Here is a 13,010-nt window from a genome sequence, read left to right as displayed (position 1 = left end):
CCCATCTTTGAGGCCGAGGCCCAGGATCAAGAGGTGTATGAGAATATTGGAGCCTGTTACTTGCTGTAGGTGCCAGGGACCCATGTGCTGCTGCTGGTGACCCGGCTGGGGCACTTCAGAGAGCAGGACATGGTGGCCGTGACCAGGGTGAAGGAGGTTTTTGGGGCAGGAGCTGAGAGATACATGGTCATCCTCTTCACCAACAAGGAGGACTTAGAGGGTGGATCCTTGGATGAGTACGGGGCAAACACAGACAACCTCAGGCTGAGGAGCCTGGTCCGGAAGTGTGGGTGGTGGTACTGTGCCTTCAACAACCGGGCCTCTGGGGATGAGCAGAGAGAGCAGCTGGCCCAGCTGATGGCTGTTATGGAGGGGCTGGAGGGGTAGCACCAGGGCACCTTCCTCACCAACGAGCTCTTCTTTGATGAACGGATGCTCTGGCAGATGGGGGGTGGCACCCGTGGAGAAGGTCAGAGGCGCTACCTGGACAAGGTACGGCTGCAGGTTGCAAAACAAAAGCAAGACCTGAAAGAGGCCAAGAGAAACTGGGCCTTCAAGACAGTCTTCTGACTCAGAACCTGGATCGTTGTGAATTATGAGCTTTGTGTTTGTCTTGTTTGGTGCAGTTTACTTTTTCTTTTTATTCTAGTGATCATCCTGTACCATCTTTAATTCTGTGTGACATCTGTGTGGCAGAGCCATTTCTCAAATATCACCTCATGGATTCATTGTTTAATTCAGAAATAAAGTCTCCCGGTTTGCACAGGACATGGTTTGTCATCTCTTCAGCTCCCGTGACCCTCCATCCTTGTAGATTTCTGGCTTGGTTCATGCCTCCACTGCTTCCTTGGTGAAGCCATGTATTCAGAGCAAGACAATGACTGAGTTTCAGGGATGCCTGGCTGGTGTGTGTACCATCCCATTTTCTTTGCAGTGACCAGCTCAGTCATGGGCCTGAGACCGAAGTTGGGCCAATGGGAAGTGAGTAAAGGTCTGCAGAGGTGGGGCCAAAAGGTATCTCCTTGCCCAGGAAAGACCCCCATAGAGAGACAGTCTCTTTTTCCTCAGGACACTATGGCATCTGAGTGCAAGGCGTGGAAAGACAGCAGCCATGTGAGGTTGAAGGCAAAGTGTTAGGATTCACAAGAGGCTCATAGCATAGAGTTAAAAGATGGCCCATTGTGGTGCCCTGACAATCAAGAGGTGAAGTCACAGTGGCCACATTGCCCGGGTGGGCGACCTGTTTTCCCTGAAGGCAATATCCTGTTTCTCTCTGCTGGTGCCCGTTTCTCAAGACTATGTGACCCCCCCAACTGTGAGACCCCCTTCAACTGCGTGACCACAAGACCCCAGCTGTGGAATAAAGATAAACTAAGGCCCCCTCCCTTCAGGGCACAATGACCCATCAATAAGGTATAAGAAAGGTTGGCTGTAAAGGGAGGGAACTGGTTTTTCTCTAAAGCCAGTTTCTTTCTTTCTTTCTTCCTATAATGAATCTTTTTCTGCCTGAATGCCTGGCTTACTCTTTTTCTTTGCATTCACCTTGTATTCCTGGTGCTGAAACTCAGGAGGAAAGACCCACTGTGGCTAGGTGGGCTCCTCTCTTGAGCCCACCTTCGGTGGTTCCCTCCCTTGGACCTCACTGAGAAACTGGGACGAGCCCCTGGGACGGGATTCTCCACTTGCCTTGCTGGACTGACATCCACACCCTGGTTCAAATTTCATTGGCTGCAGGGGTGGGTGAATTTGGCTCTCTCGGATCCTCTTTTTGAAGCCCTAGCACTAGGTGGAGGATCCCCATGGCCCTTGGGCTCTGGTCTCACTTTGAAATCAGTTCAGTTAGTTCAGTTCAGTCGCTCAGTCATGTCCAACTCTTTGTGACCCCATGAATCTCAGCACACCAGGCCTCCCTGTCCATCACCAACTCCCAGAGTTCACTTTGAAATAAGGGACATCAATTTCAAGGTAGACCCTGTCACTGTCTGAGAAGGCCGTGAGAGTGGGGATGCCTTTCCTTTCCTTTCTGAAATTTCTTCTCATTTTTCACTCACCCTGGTTTGCCCTCCTTCCCTTTCGATTGTAACAGGAAATTCTCAGCCCCAACCTACAAAGCTATGATGTTTTCAGTAGTCATGTATGGATGTGACAGTTGGACTATAAAGAAAGCTGAGCACTGAAAAATTGATGCTTTTGAACTGTGGTGTTGGAGCAGACTCTTGAAAGTCCCTTGGACTGCAAGGAGATCCAACCAGTCCATCCTAAAGGAAATCAGTCCTGAATATGCATTAGAAGGACTGATGGTGAATCTGAAACCCCAATATTTTGGCCACCTGATTCAAAGAACTGATTCACTGGAGAAGACCCTGATGCTGGGAAAGATTGAAAGTGGGAGGAGAAGGGGATGACAGAGGATGAGATGGTTGGATGGCATCACCGACTCAGTGGACATGAGTTTGAGTAAATTCCAGGAGTTGGTGATGGACAGGGAGGCCTGGTGTGCTGCCCTCCATGGGGTCACAAAGAGTCAGACATGACTGAGCGACTGAACTGAGCTGAACTGAACTGAATCTACAAAATCTACCCCTTTAGGCTGCCTTCTCCAACATCTAAAAACCTTGGGTTTTCAAGCAGAAACAAGGCCAAAGCGACTTACTTATCTCACACTGTATGGCCACAATATTGACTGGAAAATAAGTCCCAGTGGCCAGAAAAAGGAACTCTCAATTACAGTACTTTATGGGACCTTGGTAACTTCTGCCACCACAATGCGAGTGGTCACAGATCCCTTTTGTTCAGGCTTTCTTCACTTTCTGCCCTTGGTCCTCTCTCTGTACTTCTGGTTCTACTTCTCAGATACTTTTAGCCCATTCGGGGCCACATCCCCCTAATACTATATTTCCTGATCCCTGTTGGGATTTCTCCTCCTCTTCTTTTGACCCTTCTGACTACAGTGCATCTCCTATCCCCTCTAATCCTATCGTAGCAGACCCTGTTCCACATTCCCCCTCTCCTCTTGCCTTCTGAACCTTCCCCATGCCAGCTTCCAAAAAGGGCTCTGGGACTTCAGCTCCACCTCCACCTCCTAGGACCAGAGTCTCAAGTCCCCATCCCGACCTCCCTAAAACCCCTCCTCAATCCTGGCTGCACGGCCTTAAAGAAACAGGACTCTGATTCCCTTCCCACTCCCTTTCTTCCCTTGCAAGAGGTGGCTGGTACAGAAGGCATTGTTCGGGTATACGTCCTATTCTCCCTCTCCGATTTATCTCAAATTGAAAAACGTCTTGGCTCTTTTTCCTCTGACTCTGACACTTATTTAAAAGAATTTAAATACCTCACCCAGTCTTATGACTTGACCTGGCGTGATATTTACATTTTACTCTCCTCTATCCTCCTCCCAGAAGAAAAAGAATGAGTCTGGCAAGCTTCTCAAGCTCATGCCCATGAAATGCATCAAACTGATGATGCTAATCCTGTAGGCTCAGCTGCCATTCCCAGGGATGACCCTAACTGGGACTACCAGGCAGGGCGTCTGGAGTGAACAGCCCATAATCATATGGTGACTTGCCTTATTGCAGGCCTCCAATAAGCAAGACATAAAGCTGTTAACTTTGATAAATTCAGAGAAATAACTCAAAGACCAGGTGAAAATCCAGCATAATTTCTAGCTAGATTAACAGAAGCTCTACAAAAATATACAAAATTAGATCCAACTTCAACAGAAAGTACTATTGTCCTTAATACCCAATGATGGCATCACCAACTCGATGGACATGAATCTGAGTAAACTCTGGGATTTGGTGATGGACAGGGAGGCCTGGCGTGCTGCAGTCCATGGGGTCACAGAGTTGGACACGACTGAGTGACTAAACTGACTGACTGAACTGACCCATTTTATTTCCCAATCATACCCAGACATTTAAAAAGAGCTAAAAAAGGCAGAGGAAGGCCCTTGAGCCTCTCAATGAGATCTTTTAAATTTGGCTTTAAAAATTTTCAATAACTGGGAAGCACAGGCAAAACTAGAAAAGGCTCAAAGACATCAGGCTAAATATCATTTCTCAGCCACTGCCCTACATGGCTCCAAACCTCAATCCTCTGACAGAGAAAAGAAATCATCTAGGCCCTGTTACAAGTGTGGTAAAGAAGGGCACAGGGCCCGCTCATGCCCATAGCCAGGCCCCCTCTGGGTCCAAGTCTTAATATGGCATAAAGGGACATTGGTTGGTAGACTGCCCTAATCCACCTCTGGGGATCCAGACATTGCCTCCCGGTCCAAAGGAGGAGTCCTTGGACCCAGCTCTGCCCAGACTCCTTGGACTCACCACTGAAGACCAAAGGTGCCCAGGGCTTCAGGCCCCAACTCTCATCACCTCTATGGAGCCCAAGGTGACTCTCACAGTGGCAGGTAAGCTGATCTATTTTCTTATCAACATGGGGGGCCACCTATTCTGCCATGCCTGCTTATTCTGGAAAAACTGAAGTCTCTCAGATCTCTGTTGTGGGTGTTGATAGTTTAGTGTCTATACCACAGATTACCAAACCTCTGCCTTGCACACTTCAAAATACCCCATTCTCTCATTTTTTCCTCATACTTCCAAAATGCCCAACTCTAATCCTAGGAAGGGATCTACTCTCCAAATTCAAGGCTGTCCTCACTATTCCAAATCTTTCTCCCTGACCTGGCCTGGCTACTGCTCCTCAAACCTACTATTTCCTCGCCTCTCCCATTACCGTCCTTCTCCATAAACCCTACAGACTGGGATACTGATAACCCCTCCATCGCCTCCCACCATATTCCCATTTATATTCATCTAAAAGACCCAACAAAGTTTCCCAATTGACCTCAATACCCTATTTCCCAAATACATCAACAGGGATTAAGCCCATCATCTCTAAGCTGCTGTGTCAGAGTCTCTTGTGCCCTACTCATTCTCCTTATAACATGCCTATCCTTCTGTTAAAGAGCCAAATGGCTCCTACCGCCTGGTTCAAGACTTGAGACTTAGTGCTGCTGTTGTCCCCATTGACCCAGTAGTCCCAAATCCCTATACTCTTCTTTCCCTCATTTCTCCTTCTACCAACTATTTCACCATCCTGGACCTCAAGGATGCATTTGTCACCATCCCTTTACACCCAGATCCTCAAGATCTTTTCGCTTTTACCTGGACTGATCCAGACAGTCATCGCTCCCAACAATTAACGTGGACTGTCCTTCCCCAAGGATTTTGTGATAGTCTTCATTTCTTTGGCCAAGCTTGGCCTCAGACTTAACCTCCTTCAATCTTGTTCCAAACTCTATCCTCCAATATGTAAACGATCTTCTCCTTTGTAGTCCCTCACTCATACATTCTCAGTGACATACAACTCCTCAACTTCCTAGCTGATCGGGGCTATCGAGTATCCCCTCCGCTTCCCCTTCCTGAGGTCACCTATCTTGGAGTTCTCCTGTCACCAACAAAGAGACATATAACTACTGATAGAAAGCCCCTTATATCTGCCCTAATCACTCCCTACATCAAAATTGGAAATTCTGTCCTCTTGGGGCTTGGCTGTGTATCTATACCTCTGGATCCCTAATTTTGCCCTCCTAGCACAACCCCTATACCAAGCTACCCAGGGGGATCTTTTGGAGTGTCTTGATCCTAAGTCAAACATCTCTTCAGCCTTTAATGCTCTAAAACGAGCTATTCTGTCAGCCCCAGCTTTAATACTGCCTGATCTTTCTCACCCTTTTACACTCTACATTACTGAGAGACATAAAATTGCCCTAGGAGCCTTAGGACTCTTAGGACAGATGCAGGGCCCTTCCTTTGCCCCCACTGCTTATCTGTCAAAACAACTGGATACCACCATACAGGGATGGCCAGCCTGCCTACATGCTCTGGCCACAGCTACACTTCTTACTCAAGAAAGCGAAAACTTACTTTTGGGACACCCAGTGTCATTTGCTCACAACATGACCTTAAGGACTTAACTCTCACACAAGACCATGGCTGTTCTATCACCTTCTCATATCCAACTAATTCATGTCACCCTCCTAGAATCTTCCAAGTTCTCTTTTGAATGAATGCTGTCCTACTCTCAACCCTGCCACCCTCATCCCTAATTTTTCTGAGCCTCCAATTCATATTTGCCATGAGATATTAGAAGGTTTGATACCTCATTTCTCCCATATCTCTTAAGCCCCTTTCAATAACCCTGATCTTACTTGATATATCTCTATTCCTCCTAACAACCAAACCTTCCCTATCACACTCACCTACAACCGACCCAAACAAGCAATTCAATTCATTCTCTTATTGATAAGCTTAGGAAGAGCAGCAGGGATTGGAACAGGGACTGCAGGGCTCACGACCTCTTTAAACTACTATCACAACCTCTCTAAGGATCTTACTGAGAGCCTAGAAGTAGCTACTGGCCTTATCACTCTCCAGGGCCAATTAGATTCCCTGACAGCTGTGGTTCTTCAAACCAGAAAAGGATTAGACCTTCTCACAGCAGAAAAAGGAGGCCTTTGTCTTTTTCTAGACGAAGCCTGCTGCTTCTACGACAATAAATAGGGTGTTGCAAAACAGGCAGCAAGCAATCTGACAAATAGGGCCTCAAGAATACATCAACATCTTAGTAAATCATGGGAAAACTGGTTAAGCAATTGGGATTGGATGCCACGGGTCCTACCTTTACTGGGCCCCCTTCTCATATTAACCCTTATTCTGACTTTCGGCCCCTGTCTAATATGTCTTTTTAAAAAATGTGTCTTTTTTCTCCAGGACTGACTATGAGCCTTCACCAGCCAGACTGTTCATGAGCTACTTTTAACTTGCTCCAATTATCACACGCTTTGAGCCCACTCTGACTTCCCTTAATCCACATTCCAGCGTATTCTTATCTTACTCCATGACAACACCCCAAACTGTTACAGGAAGGGGGACCCTTTCCAGGGCCTGAAACTGGGCTCTTGTCTAACACTCAGAAATGAATTGTCTGAGGAGACACATGTGCTGACAAAGCAAGAGATTTTATTGGGAAAGGGCGCCTGGGTGGAGAGCAGTAGGGTAAGGGAACCCAGGAGAACAGCTCTGCCACATGGCTTGCGGTCTTGGGTTTTATGGTGATGGGATTAATTTCCCAGTTGTCTTTAGCCAATCATTCAGATTCAGAGTTCTTCCTGGTGATGCACGCCTTGTTCAGCTAAGATGGATGCCAGGGAGAAAGATTCTGGGAGGAGGTTGGAAATGTGGTGTCTCCTTTTGACCTTTCCTGAACTCTTCCAGTTGGTGGAGGCTTATTGGGTCCGTGTTCTTTACCAGGACCTCCTGTTGTAAAACAACTCATGCAAATTGTGCCTGGCCAGGATGGGCGGTTTCAATCAGTGTGTTTCACCTAACAAAACCAGTGCAAAGCAGATACAGAAGACTGACCTTCAGCCTGTACCCTATATCAAAAAGGCTGGACTGTTAGGGCTCACAAGGGGCTCATAGCATATAGTTAAATATGGCCCATGTGGTGCCCTGACCATCAAAAGATGAAGTCACAGTGGCCACATTGCCCCGGTGGGCGACCTGTATTTCCTGAAGGCAGTATCCTGTTTCTCCCTGCTGGTGCCCGTTTCTCAAGACTACGTGATCCCCAAACTGTGAGACTCCTTCAACTGCGTGACCACAAGACCCCAGCTGCGGGCTAAAGATAAACTAAGGCCTCCTCCCTTAGGGGCACGATTACCCATTAATAAGGTGTAAGAAGGGTTGTCTGTAAAGGGAGGGCACTGGTGTTTCTCTAAAGCCAGTTACTTTCTTTCTTTCTTCCTATAATGAATCTTTTTCTGCCTGAATGCCTGGCTTACTCTCTTTTTCTCCACGGTCACCTTACCTAACACTTCAAACCTGAACAGAGTAATAGAATCAACCCTAGCCCCTGAAGCAACCAGCCCTGAAGCCCACCCCATCTCTGATTTCTGATTATGTCAGCCAATAAATTCCTTTATTACTTAAGCCGTTGGAGTTTGGGGTCTCTTTTACCTGCATTTGAAAACATTTGAACTAATAAAGAGTTCTTCATATCTCTTTAAAAGAAATCCTGAAATTTATCAGAACACCCGTGTTTTCATGCTTTATGCCAAAAAAGTGAATCGAGAATAAATAAACGAATTTCTCTTTTATCAGGTGACAGGGAGGACCTCTGCCTATATCCAAAGCTCCCACTTCACGAAATGGAAATTCACTGCATCCCAAGAATGTGGAAAAGCCCTGGAATGAATTATCTTGAAAATGACAAAAGGAGGGGCAGAGGAAGTGGGATGGCCCCCAGGTGGTTTTTTCTGTGCTTCCTTCACCTTTTGAGGGAGAATCAGTTCTCATGTTTGAACACTTTCCAAGAGATGACATTGGGGAACATCCATGTGTGAGTCAAAGTGGAGCACGACCCTGTCTCCTCCTCTACTGCAAAATATTCCTGGGTTTACCCTTCAGCTTTACTCCCCTAGAAAGTCAACAAACGTGGAATGCAGTCTGGCTCACTGAGAAATGCTCCTCCTGGGGCAAGAGATGCTTTCTCATTGCGGGGAGGCCTGGGAACCGACCATCTGCATCCCTGGAGGGAGGCCATCTTCCAGCAGCCCTGCTCCTGAATACTTTCTTAAGTGAGTTTCTCTGGGCCAGTGCCTTCCCTGGAGGGAGGAGAAGACCACCCGCCCAGAGGGCTTCAAGGTCTACACCACCAGATCTGAAGTCTCTACCTTCCTCTGCTCAGCCCAATCTCCTCTGAGGGCCCAGCAGTGGGGGGAACCAGGGTCCCTGGGAGGCCAAGACAGAAAGATGTCAATTCATCAGTGTCAATTCACCCCCTCAGTGTCCCCATTCCTGTCCTGTCCTGTCCATCCCCACAGCTCCCATTATGGCTCAGGTCCCAATGGATGGCTGAGATAGAATTCGTTTTTTTCTGAATGTGATGCCATGTTCCCAGGCTCACACTTGTTTAGTCCAACTGCCACATTGCTGCAGCATGATCTTTCTGAAATTCCTGACCTGCTTAAAAACCTTGGGGAAAAAGCCCTTGAACTCCTCCAAGACCGTCTCCCCCCCCCCCCCCCACTCCGACTGGTCCTTCCCTGCCTCCTCAAGTGATTCTTAATCTCTCGCCTGACCCAGCATTACCAATTGGGGCACAGACTTAAATTACTGTGATACTGAATGTCTTGCCTGCTCCCTCTGCCTGAAGTCAGTCCTAGAGGGAGGGGTCAGCCCCACCCTGGCCAGGACACCTCTTCCTCCAAGCCTGCACTCTCCTTCTGGTTGACATCCCACCACAGACAAATTTCTCTCATACCCATTTTTGCTTTATTTTGTTCATTGGCCGCACTGGGTTTTCATTCCTGCCTGGGCTTTCTCTAGTCATGACCAGCGAGGGCTACTCTTGCTTCCCTGTGTGGACGCTCACTTCCTGCTCACCCTCATTTTTATATATTTTTTTCCCTCTACTGCACAGGTGCCTTTGGCCTTACTTCTCTCATATCCCTGGTGCCCAGCAGAGACCCAGACACTTGGCACTGAGCTACGTGTGGGTGGAATGGAACTGGATGAAGTCAAGGAAGGGAGAGACTAGCTTGGGTCAGACAGTTTGGGAAGACCGCACTGAGGAGGAGTCCTTGGTCTGAGAACTCCGAGTTGCTTGGTGTTTCAAGGGCTTGAGGAGCTCACACATAACACTGCTTGTATGAGACTGGAATCGGTTGTGGGATAGCAATGTTGAGATCAACCACACCTTTGTCACCAGCGGGGACATGGTCAATGAGTTGGGCATCACAGAGAGTTCATCATTTACCCACCCACTCACAGGCTGCCTGTCTGACTGGGTCTCCCCTACAGGGTGTGAAGGGACGAGCAGCTATCCCATAGAAGAAGTTGGGAAGGGGTCACTCAGCCCCTTCCTCATCTGATTTCCTCTTTCCACTGACTTGGTGACCACTACTCAGACTTCAACACAGTGTCTGCTAACTACTCTTTTCTACCACTGAATTGTGCAATGCCACCCTTTCCAAAAATTTCTACAGGTGTCACACACCATTGTGCTGACCTTGGGGTTCAAGATGTTGCACTACATCCCAGCTCAACCCATGATGGAAAACCTCCTCTAAGACAGGAGTGGGCAAACCACAGCCTGCAGAGCAAATCCAGGCTGAGGCCAGTTCTCTGAGCTGAGGAGCGTTTTTACATTTTTGAATCATAGAAGAAGCAAGAAAATTCCAGAAAAACATCTACTTCTGCTTCATTGGCTACGTCAAAGGCTTTGACTGTGTGGATCACAATAAACTGTGGAACATTCTTTTTTTTTTTTTAAGTGTGGAAGGACAATGAATTTTATTTTATTTTATTTTATTTTTTATTTTTTTAATTTATTTATTTATTTATTTTTAATGGAACATTCTTAAACAGAAAGGAATACTAGACCACCTTACCTGCCTCCTGAGAAACTTGTATGCAGGTCAAGAAGGAACATTCAGAACTGGACAGGGAACAATGGACTGGTTTCAAATTGGGAAAGGAGTACACCATGGCTGTATATTGTCACCATACTTATTTAACATATATGTGGAGTACATCATGCAAAATGCCAGGCTGGATGAAGCACAAACTGGAATCAAGATTTCTGGGAGAAATATCAATAACCTCAGATATGCAGATGATACCATCCTTATGGCAGAAAGTGAAGAGGAACTAAAGAGCCTTCTGGTGAAAGAGGAGAGTGAAAAATCTGGCTTAAAACTCAATATTCAAAAAACAAAGATCACGGCATCTGGTCCCATCACTTCATGGCAAAAAGATGAGGAAACAATGATAATAATGACAGACTTTCTTTTCTTGGGCTCCAAAATCACTGTAGATGGTGACTGTAGCCATGAAATTAAAAGATGCTTGCTCCTTGGAAGAAAAGTTATGACAATCCTAGACAGTGTATTAAAAAGCAGAGATGTTACTTTTTTGACAAAAGTCAAAGCTATAGTTTTCCAGGAGTCATGTGTTGAAGTGAGAGTTGGACTATAAACAAGGGTGAGCACAAAAGAATCGATGTTTTTGAACTGTGGTGTTGGAGAAGACTCTTGAGAGTAACTTGGACTGCAAGGAGAACAAACCAGGCAATCCTAAAGGAAATCAGTCCTGAATATTCATTGGAAGGACTGATGCTGAAGCTGAAGTTCCAATACTTTGGCCACCTAAGAGCTGACTCATTAGAAGAGACTGAAAAAATCTTTCAAAAAAAATCTTTGCTGGGAAAGATTGAAGGCAGGAAGATTCAGGATGTCAGAGAACGAGATGGTTGGTTGGCATCACCAACTCAATGGACATGAGTTTGAGCAAGCTCCTGGAGATGGTGAACGACAGGGAAACCTGGTGTGCTGCAATCCATGGGGTTGTAAATAGCCAGACAGGACTGAGAGACTGAACAACAATGGGTCAAAAAATCAAAAGAAGCATAATGTTCATCATCACATATGAAAAGTCCATGAAATTCAAATTTCATAAACTTGTAGGGAATGCAATTTTGCAGGTCACTTCCTTCTTGTCCAGAGTGGCTTTTGTGCTACAAGGATATGGTTGAATGTTGAAGGAGACCAGATGGCCGGCTAAGCCTGAATTCCTACACTCACCATCTGGCACTTTTCTAGCCCTGCTCTAAGGATTTCTGGTTCTTTAATTTCCCAGTGGCTAACTATGCAGAGATCTTCCTCCCCACCCCATCTCCAGGGCCGTCCTCCTTTCTCTGCCAGCCTCTTCACATCACAGAGACATCCCAGAACACCCTAGTCTTGCTCTCTTGTGTAGTGTCTTATTATTACTTTTTGTTTTTTTTTTTAAAACCTACAAGGAAGTCAGAGTATGTTTCTGAATAAAATAAGGAATTCCAACTATAAAAAGGAGGTCCCTGGTCAGACGCTCGCTCACACAGCATGTCAGTCCACTCACTTTCCTCTCCACAAGCTCCCCAATATTTCTTGATGCCATGCAAGTAGTTTATTATTTGTCTTCACCATTAAAAAAAAAAGATTTTGCTCTTGAATTTATTTATTTGCTTTAATTTTTGGCTGCACCGCATATGGGATATTAGTTTCTCAGCCAGGGATTGAACCTGCACCCTTTGCATTGAAAGCACAGTCTTAACCACTGGACTGCCAGGGAAATTTCCAACTTCACCGTTTTTAACACAACAGAAAGTGGAATTTTTTTTTTCCCTTTGCATTTTATTTACCTAAAAAGAACTGAAGAAAAGGGATGGTGTGTCTGATGCAAGGAAGCAAAATTGAAAATGAAATTATGTAAAAAGCAAATAAAGTTCCTGATCAACACAGATATGCTGACTCTGAAAAAATGGGAGCTGACAGCAGCTGTCATCTGAAAATGACCGTATAGTTACAAGCTAAGTTACAATGGCAAGAAAAATAAAAAGGCATAGAACAAGAACAAATATTTTGGCATGAGAAATGATCCAGGCTTTGAGTCGGAGGAGCGCCTTGAAGGAACAGTTTCTCTCGGCCTCTTTCAGTTCTTGCTTTTGCTTTGCAACCTGCAGCCGTACCTTGTCCAGGTAGCGCCTCTGACCTTCTCCACGGGTGCCACCCCCCATCTGCCGAAGCATCTGTGCATCAAAGAAGAGCTCCTTGGTGAGGAAGCCGCCCTGGTGCTCCAGCTCCAGCCCCTCGATCACAGCCATCAGCTGGGCCAGCTGCTCTCTCTGCTCGTCCCCAGAGGTCCGGTTGTTGAAGACACAATACCTCCACCCACACTTCCGGACCAGGCTCCTCAGCCTGAGGTTGTCTGTGTTTGCCCCGTACTCATCCAAGGATCTGCCCGCCAAGTCCTCCTGGTGGGTGAAGACGATGACCATGTATCTCTTGGCTCCTGCCCCAAAGACCTTCACCCTGGTCACGGCCACCACGTCCTGCTTGGTGAAGCGCCCCATCTGGTCACCAGCAGCAGCACGTGGGGCCCTGGCACCGACAGCAGGTAACAGGCTCC

At 46.6% G+C, this 13,010-nt stretch overlaps 1 protein-coding gene and 2 pseudogenes across 1 annotated transcript in view; 1 reads left to right on the top strand and 2 right to left on the bottom strand.

The window, feature by feature from the left end:
- On the top strand, positions 1-763 carry LOC120877599 (annotated as a pseudogene).
- LOC120877906 (GTPase IMAP family member 1-like) overlaps positions 1-13,010 on the bottom strand; it is a 597,608-nt gene that overhangs the window by 425,064 nt on the left and 159,534 nt on the right. The gene's annotated exons all lie outside the window — the stretch shown is intronic.
- LOC120877598 overlaps positions 12,486-13,010 on the bottom strand; it is a 2,359-nt pseudogene continuing 1,834 nt past the window's right edge.

Source organism: Oryx dammah, unplaced genomic scaffold (genome assembly GCF_014754425.2).
Source record: "Oryx dammah isolate SB20612 unplaced genomic scaffold, SCBI_Odam_1.1 HiC_scaffold_18, whole genome shotgun sequence".
Lineage (NCBI taxonomy): Eukaryota > Metazoa > Chordata > Mammalia > Artiodactyla > Bovidae > Oryx > Oryx dammah.
Note: the sequence above shows the minus strand (reverse complement) of the source record. Positions and strands in the feature narration are given on the sequence as shown.